Raw genomic sequence first — 7557 nt, 5'->3', positions numbered from 1 at the left:
AACAAAGTCATCATAGCCAGAATGATCGCCAACGTTCGGAACGGACAGGCACCCTAAGAAGAAGTCTACAACTTCTAGCAAAATATCGTCTTCTGATGACGATATGATTGCTTTTGTTGATTATATTTTGACTTAATTGAAAAGAAAAAAAGTTGGTATACATTTTCTTAATCGCGAAAGAATAATTTAAGGAGAATCTCATCATCTATTTCAAAACTTAACATAAGATAATGAAAAAAAGTGAAATATCGTTCTCCCTCGTTTCCCAATCTTTCAAAAACGGCACCAATCAATGCCTCCATTGTACAAACACCAAACTCGTGCGACAAAAAGCGGAAATAAACTAAATTCTCATTCGAGTAAAAGCGGTTTGCTCGCACCAACCTGCTTTAACTATATACGCGTACATTTAAAAACGTGCATTCATTTTGAAAACTTATAAAAGCGGGACCGCGCGGATAGGCCATAAGCGGAAACCGCTTCCACTGTCTTCGTGTACTTACGGCACATTCACATGACAAGCGCTTAACGCGCGATTACAACTTTATACATTTTATTGACGCCGTTCTCATGCTAACGTGCCCTAAAGCCTTTGAGAAGTCGGTCAAAGTAGGTATAATAACGTTACTAGATCACAATCTGATAATAAATATCGACATAACGGCACAGTGGGCTGGCAGATTCACTTATACAAGGTGTTTTTCGACGAGTTTACACTGTCTATATATCGGAAACTACATCCAGGATATTTGTGATAATTTGTTTATACTTGTCTTATAACTTAATATTTTGACAGACATGCTAGTACGTTAAAAGTAAAGGACAACGCACACATCTTATGGAAAATATAATGTCACTCAAATTAAATAAAATTTACATGAACGGATTCGTATCGAAATCATAATAATTTCATATCGTTGCGCCAACTCTGAATGCTGTTAAATAACCGCGTAAATTCACACATAAATAAATAAATCTAAAATCAAATATGTAGTTATGTACAGTCCGTCCAATATACTTACCGTTGCACGTCATTATCTACGTCGGAGATCTAAGTTGACATTGTTGCCCAATTACAAAAAATTCTTGAATTCATTTTATATCAAATATATCAAACGGTAAGTTGGACGGACTGTATATGATGGGTTAAAGAGAGAAAAGACATTTCGTGACTCGCCAGTTCATAAATTTTTCTACAGGTATTAAGGCAGAGGCTTACTCTTATCTTTTAGATAATGAAGTAGGTATAATTTAATCAGTCGTAAAAAAATATACAGTTCCTCTAATTGGCTTAGCTCACGCTGGGTTAAGCTGATTTCAATAGCCATTAGACTAATAGTATTTATGAATGACTGTTTAATTGACTTCAAACGATTTCCATAAACTTAATTACAATTTACGCCGTTATTAATCAAAACTCATAGTTGGCGCAACGATTTGAAATTATTCTAATTTCGAGGCGAATCATGTAAATTTTATTGCATTTGAGTGACATTATATTTTCCATAATATGCGTGCAGTGTCCTTTACATTGCAAACTATTTGTATTTGAGTAGTATCGTTAAATTTCGAGAGGTAAAAATATTGAATAGCTGGTATAATAATTAAAAGTACAATAGATTAACAATACTTTCTACCTGTATCGGAAACTTACCACACCATTCAAATACAAATGACTGTAATAAGCTTAAAATTTTTTCTGGAATATTTTAATGGCAACTATAAGTAGTTTCCGCGGTGAAACACCTTGTATGCATTTAAATGGTTTCGGCTCACGTCAGCAATGAAAGATGCTCATTCTTTTCAGTATAAAATCCAAAACTAATTTGAGACTGAATCGAGTTGGGTGATAAAGTTGTAATACGGTGCGATATGGAGTCTGGCGTAAGATTTTTTGTACACGCTGTATCGACACAAATTGTGCAGTATTTAATGTAAGATCATCCATTCTTCCGTATCTTCCAAAACTTTTTAAATATACTACGTTTAAAACTCTAAAGTTGATTTTAGTTTCCCCAAAACAGCAATACTCGCGGTTTAGTTGAGTTGAAGTTGTGATAGACAGGTTTTAGTTACTATATAAATATTTTTTTTACGATTTGTATTAGTTGTAATATACAATGAAAGACGGAATTGTTTTCCGTGCTGTATAAAACTTGTGTTGACTTTTTGAAATGTACATAGTTCTAGTATAAGTTTGTTGTGCTAAGCAACGAGAAGTATCTCGGTTGAATTGTTCTTTTTTTTTAGATAGAATAAAACATTAAAAAAATCACGACGTCTTATTTAAACATTTTTCAGGAATTTTCACCAGGAAGTTTTTTTGACTAGAATCGATACTGAATCGGTAGGTGGAGGCAAATGTCCGCACTTTGTGTATATGCAATATTTCTCACAAATTGCATCATACAGTATATGTACCTACAAAATTTGTTGGCCATTTGGACAACTAGTGCCTTTAGCTGCAAATATAGCTAAATATATGTAAAAAAAAACATCATCATCATTGACGTTACAACTCTTCGTGAGTCTTTGCCGCGTTTACTATTGCTTTCCCGTATTTGTCGGTTCTGTGCCACTATTTCCCATTTTCTATGACTGCATCTTTCCACCTTTTTCTAGGCCGTCCTACAGACTTTCTTCCATCTGGGCTTTCCCAGAACACATTGTTTATAAGGCGATTGACAGATCAGTGAGATGTATGTGTTCGCTACTTTTTTGTACGGTGTCGACGGTTGGACTTTAACAGATACACTTCTCAAGAAACTGGAAGCGTTTGAAATCTGGATGTATCGGAGAATCCTACGAATAAGTTGGGTGGATAGAGTTCGTAACGAAGTTGTTGGGGAAAGTCACGGAAGTAGTCAGAACAGTTAAAAATACTCCATTTAATAATACAGTAAGGTCTCGTTTTATGCGGTGGATACGTTTACAGAAAAGCATTAAAAAAATCGCATTAAAAAGACTTTACTTGCATTGAAAAGGGAGGGATACGTTCCATAATTTTCTAAAATCATATAAAACCAAAACGTTTGTCCACCAAAATTTCAAATAAAATCTTAAAAAAGAAATAAAAAAATAGACTTACGATATTGAGTTGGCAAAAACCTCTTCTTATGAAAAGTAAAACTTGACGACACTCTCTTTAAACGTTTCAATCTAGAAATCAAAATGTGCTGCATATAAAGCCGTGTCCTCAGTGGTAAATTTTTACGTGCGTATTGAACTAATGGTTTGTCGCAAAAATTTGCGTCGCGAATTTAACTGCTCGACCATCGAAAATTTGTTTATCGTTTTTTCACACTGCAAACCGTATGCGACGCAAATTCTTTTATCTTCGCTCAAAAACCGACAACCGATGGAGTGTGTGTGTTGTGTGCGTCTAAAATGAGCAAAATTTTTGCCTCGAGAATGAAAATATTTGCGACGAACAGCTGGTTCGTTGTAAATTTTTACCAGTGAGTACGCGGCTTTATACTGCAACTTGAAATCAGCAAAATTTAAACTCGTCGCTTATAAAAATGAACGAAACACCGCTAAGAGAAAATTTAATTTCAAAACAACTAGGTACAAGTTATACCTTTCAATGTGAAACTCAGAATGATGTCATAGCGACATCATGTAACAAGTGGAATCCCCAAATCAAATTGCAAACGCTCACTTTATTGATATCTGAATGTGAATAGTTAATATTAATTATAATAGTTGTTAATAATAGAAATTTTTGATTGAAATACAAACCGCACAACTTCAAAATCGCATAAAAAGAGACCTTACTGTACAATATAAGCTAGACGAAATAGGAGGGCCAGGTCGAAGAACGGCATGGCGTAGAAACCTGAGAGAATGGCTTAACAGATCCTCTGCATCCCTTTTCCGAGCTGCCGTCAACATAATTACTATAGCCAACGCTCAATAATCGAGCACGGCACATGAAGAATATCTAACTAGATTTTCCTTTCCGAACAGAGACTAACTCGTTTTTGTATAATCTGCGCCTCCATTAGTTTGTTACGCTCTCTCTGCAAGGGCCATATATCATTCGAGTGATTTTACGTTCCCACACCAGCAATTTATTTACTTCTCTTTTTATTAGCGTCCACGGTTCGCTTCTATACGCGACTGCTGGTGATATTATGGCCTTAGATATCTGGATTTGTGCACCTCGTGAGAGAAGTTTTGACTTTATTAGATGTTGCATTGCAAATAAAGATGTTTCCTGCCATTATTCTCGTTTTAACTTCTCCATCTATTTGGTTGTCATTGGTAATGGTTGTTCCTAGATATTTAAATTCTTTAACTAAGAAAAAACTATAGGGCAAAGTAAAATATTAAAATTCTTGTCCCATTAAGTGTGACAAAACTCCGTATAGACTATAGAGGATTTTTGGCCCTTTTGGATAAAAATAATATAAAAATAAAACATTTGTCAAATAAAAATTATTTTTTTTTCTCAAAAAAGATTTTTAAAAAATAGTATCTAAAGACGTAAACAAAAAGGGGGTAAACACAAAAAGGGGGAAAATTAAAACAAATTTTTTAAAGCTGTATCACTTTTTACGTTACATCTAATGAAAAATTAAACCAGTTGAAAAGCTAACAAAGTGCTTAAATCTATCAGAACTGCCTTGCAATTGATTGAAAAGTTTCCTAATAATGCCAGACTTGTTAGAAAAAGTCTTTTTCAGTTTCTGAAAAACGCATTGTATTGAACATAACATTACCTACTTGTAATTATCATCTACCATTACATTCGAAATGATTTGTAATAAACCCTACTATAGTAAACTCTTCTTCGCCTTTTTCTCATGGGTTTGCCGTTTTCGTCCTCCACAGCACTAATCTCCCAGTCACTTTCTCTGAGGTCTCTTATCTATCACAGCATTTCCTATGTTTTTCATCTCAAGACAGCGTCTTCTTCCCGATGGGTCCCAGTCCAATATTCTTTTGTGCCACCTTTGCTTCGGGCATTCTTTGTACATGCCCGTACCACTGAAGGGCTCCGTTTTCCAAGTTTTTTGTAATTGAGCATTCTACTTCTATTCTGTTCCATATTTCTTCTCTTATTCTCTGCTCTCTGGTGATTTGTAGACATCTTCTCATAAAGTCCAATTCAACTGTTCGTATTGTTGTTATTGGCCATACATCCTCTCCATATAGGGTAATATTCAACAGTATGCTCTGAAAGATCTTTTTTTTTTGTTTTCTCTGGTTGTTGTTTCATAAGACTCTGAGTGTTGTTCCATAAGACTCCATGGAGTGCTTTCGTAGCTTGTTTTCCCCGTGCTATAGAAAACTCTCCTGGACTTATTCACATAAGTTATTTTTAGTATCACTTTCAGAAAAACTTAAACTGCTGCTACTATCATGAAGTGATATTTGCGCCTCGGAGTCAGAATATTCATATTCCTTTTTATTTCGTTTGCTTTGTTGTTTTTCAAATACTTTTTGCTTTTTTCAAAAACTGTCGTGACTTGATAATTCTTAAAATATTTTATGCATCCATATAATCGTGTTTTTGTTTAAATTCAACGGAGATACTACTTCATAATAGCTTTAGGGAGTTTACCAAGATTTGGTTATGAAACAATGATCTTGGAACAAGAAGTACCTAATTGGACCTTGTACATAAAAATGTGAAGTATTGGTTAGAATAAAAGGAAAAGCCGAAAACCGTTGTTTTATTTATTTTTCTTTTAGCCCGACCGCACATCAAAGAAACATGAAACGTAAATTACGTTTCATGGAAATAAACCACTGCTAAACAAATATACATCCGGCCATTTATGAAACTCTCCGAAAATAAAAATGTGTCATGAGCATGAATCACACTCGTTTCATTGGTAGGCGGACTTTGAGATTTGTTTAGCAGTGTTTTAGTTTCATGAAACATGTTTTTCGTTTCATATTTCATGTTTTTCGTTTCATGTTTCTTTGGTGTGCGGCTTGGCTTAGGTATACTTTATTCATAACCATCTCTCTCCAATGGTGCAGAACCCAAATCGAGCCTTGGCCTCCTTCAAACTATGCCTCCAATTTTGCCGATCCCGCGCCTATCTTCTCCAGGTTCTCTCGCTCTTAATTTATACGTTTATAACGATAATTTCCACCTCTACTAGTTCCATCTCTTTTTGTTTCGCAATGTATTATGTTTTCCATATTTCGCCGGTTATTAGCTCGCTCGCTCATCACTGTATATTTCCGCTGTATCTTCTTTTTTTTTATTAAGTAAACCGCGTCAACCATGAAAGGTTATTTGCGGGGAAGAGTTGTACATAAAATCAGATGTTTGCTTATAACAACTAATTACAATTGAGAACTTAAGCTTATTTTTATATTATATTGTACAATTTAGTTAGTTTTAGAAACTTGGTCACTTTATCACATTTACTATAGTTCAGAGCACTTTTCAGATCACTTGGTAAATCACTTTGAAGTCGTTCCAGGTGATAGAGTGGGCAACTAACAATAATGTGTTCGATTGTCAGAGGAATATCACAAACATAGCACAGTTTTTGTTGTTCTTTCTTTATTAGGTACTGGTGGGTTAACCTGGTATGCCCTATTCTCAAGCGGTATTGTATGACTTGATCTCGTCGTTTTTGTGGCATTATCCCTTTTGGTGACAAATTTGGGTTGATGCGTTGTAGTTTGTTGTCGTCAAGTTTTTTCCCTCTGCTGTCTCTTCTGTTGTACTAGACATAATGCTTATGTCATCGGCATACCCAACAATCTATATTGATTTATTTGTTAGATTAGCTCTATTCAACTGTCTGATCACATATTCGAAAGACAGTTTAAATAGTGTCGGTGCCAGCTTGTCTCCTTGATTTAATCCCTGACATTTTGTATTCTGACCGATCTATTCGAGGTTTATTTAAAGGTTTCGTGGTTTTGTACTCATTACGGTACCGAGTTACCGACCCAACCGCCAACCTGGAAGACCAGAATTTTTTGTCAGGGTTTATTCCCTTAGCCGATACGGTTCCAGTTTTTAGGCGCCAGAAACTTGCCTTTCACCCCCTCTCAGCTATGTGCACACCCATTGTAAACCACTCAATGGTTGCACGGAGAAATCCTCCGGGGACGTGAAAGTAGGGTTTGTTTGGCAGAAGATGAATTCTATTTCTAGAAACCCCGACTCTTTCGTCAGAAACAATGGACATTACTCAAGAATTTTATTTCAGTATTGAGCATCGACAACCCATACTGCCTCCAAGATCCTCTAATCCACAATCCAAAACCATTTTAAAAATGTCATTTACATCAATTTTGGCTCCTGTTGTTTGCAAATTGTAAAAAAAGAATGTGTGTGTACTTTGTACGCGCGTAAAAGTTTATACTTTTATTATATGATTTCAACGAAATAGATATACTTTCAACAGGTTATTTGTATTTTATTTAAAGATTAAACTAATTTTTACTTACTACTTTCCAAAAATGTTTATTAAAACAATAGCAAAAATAAAAAAAAAAAAAATAGAAAACACACGGACTCGAACCGGTGACCTCTCGATCTCCAGTCGAAGGCTCTATTTACCACTGAGCTATCCTCCC

The sequence above is a fragment of the Diabrotica virgifera genome, chromosome 2, assembly GCF_917563875.1.
Source record: "Diabrotica virgifera virgifera chromosome 2, PGI_DIABVI_V3a".
Classification (NCBI taxonomy): Eukaryota; Metazoa; Arthropoda; class Insecta; order Coleoptera; family Chrysomelidae; genus Diabrotica; species Diabrotica virgifera.
The sequence above is the reverse complement of the archived record's forward strand: the minus strand, read 5'-3'. Positions refer to the sequence as shown.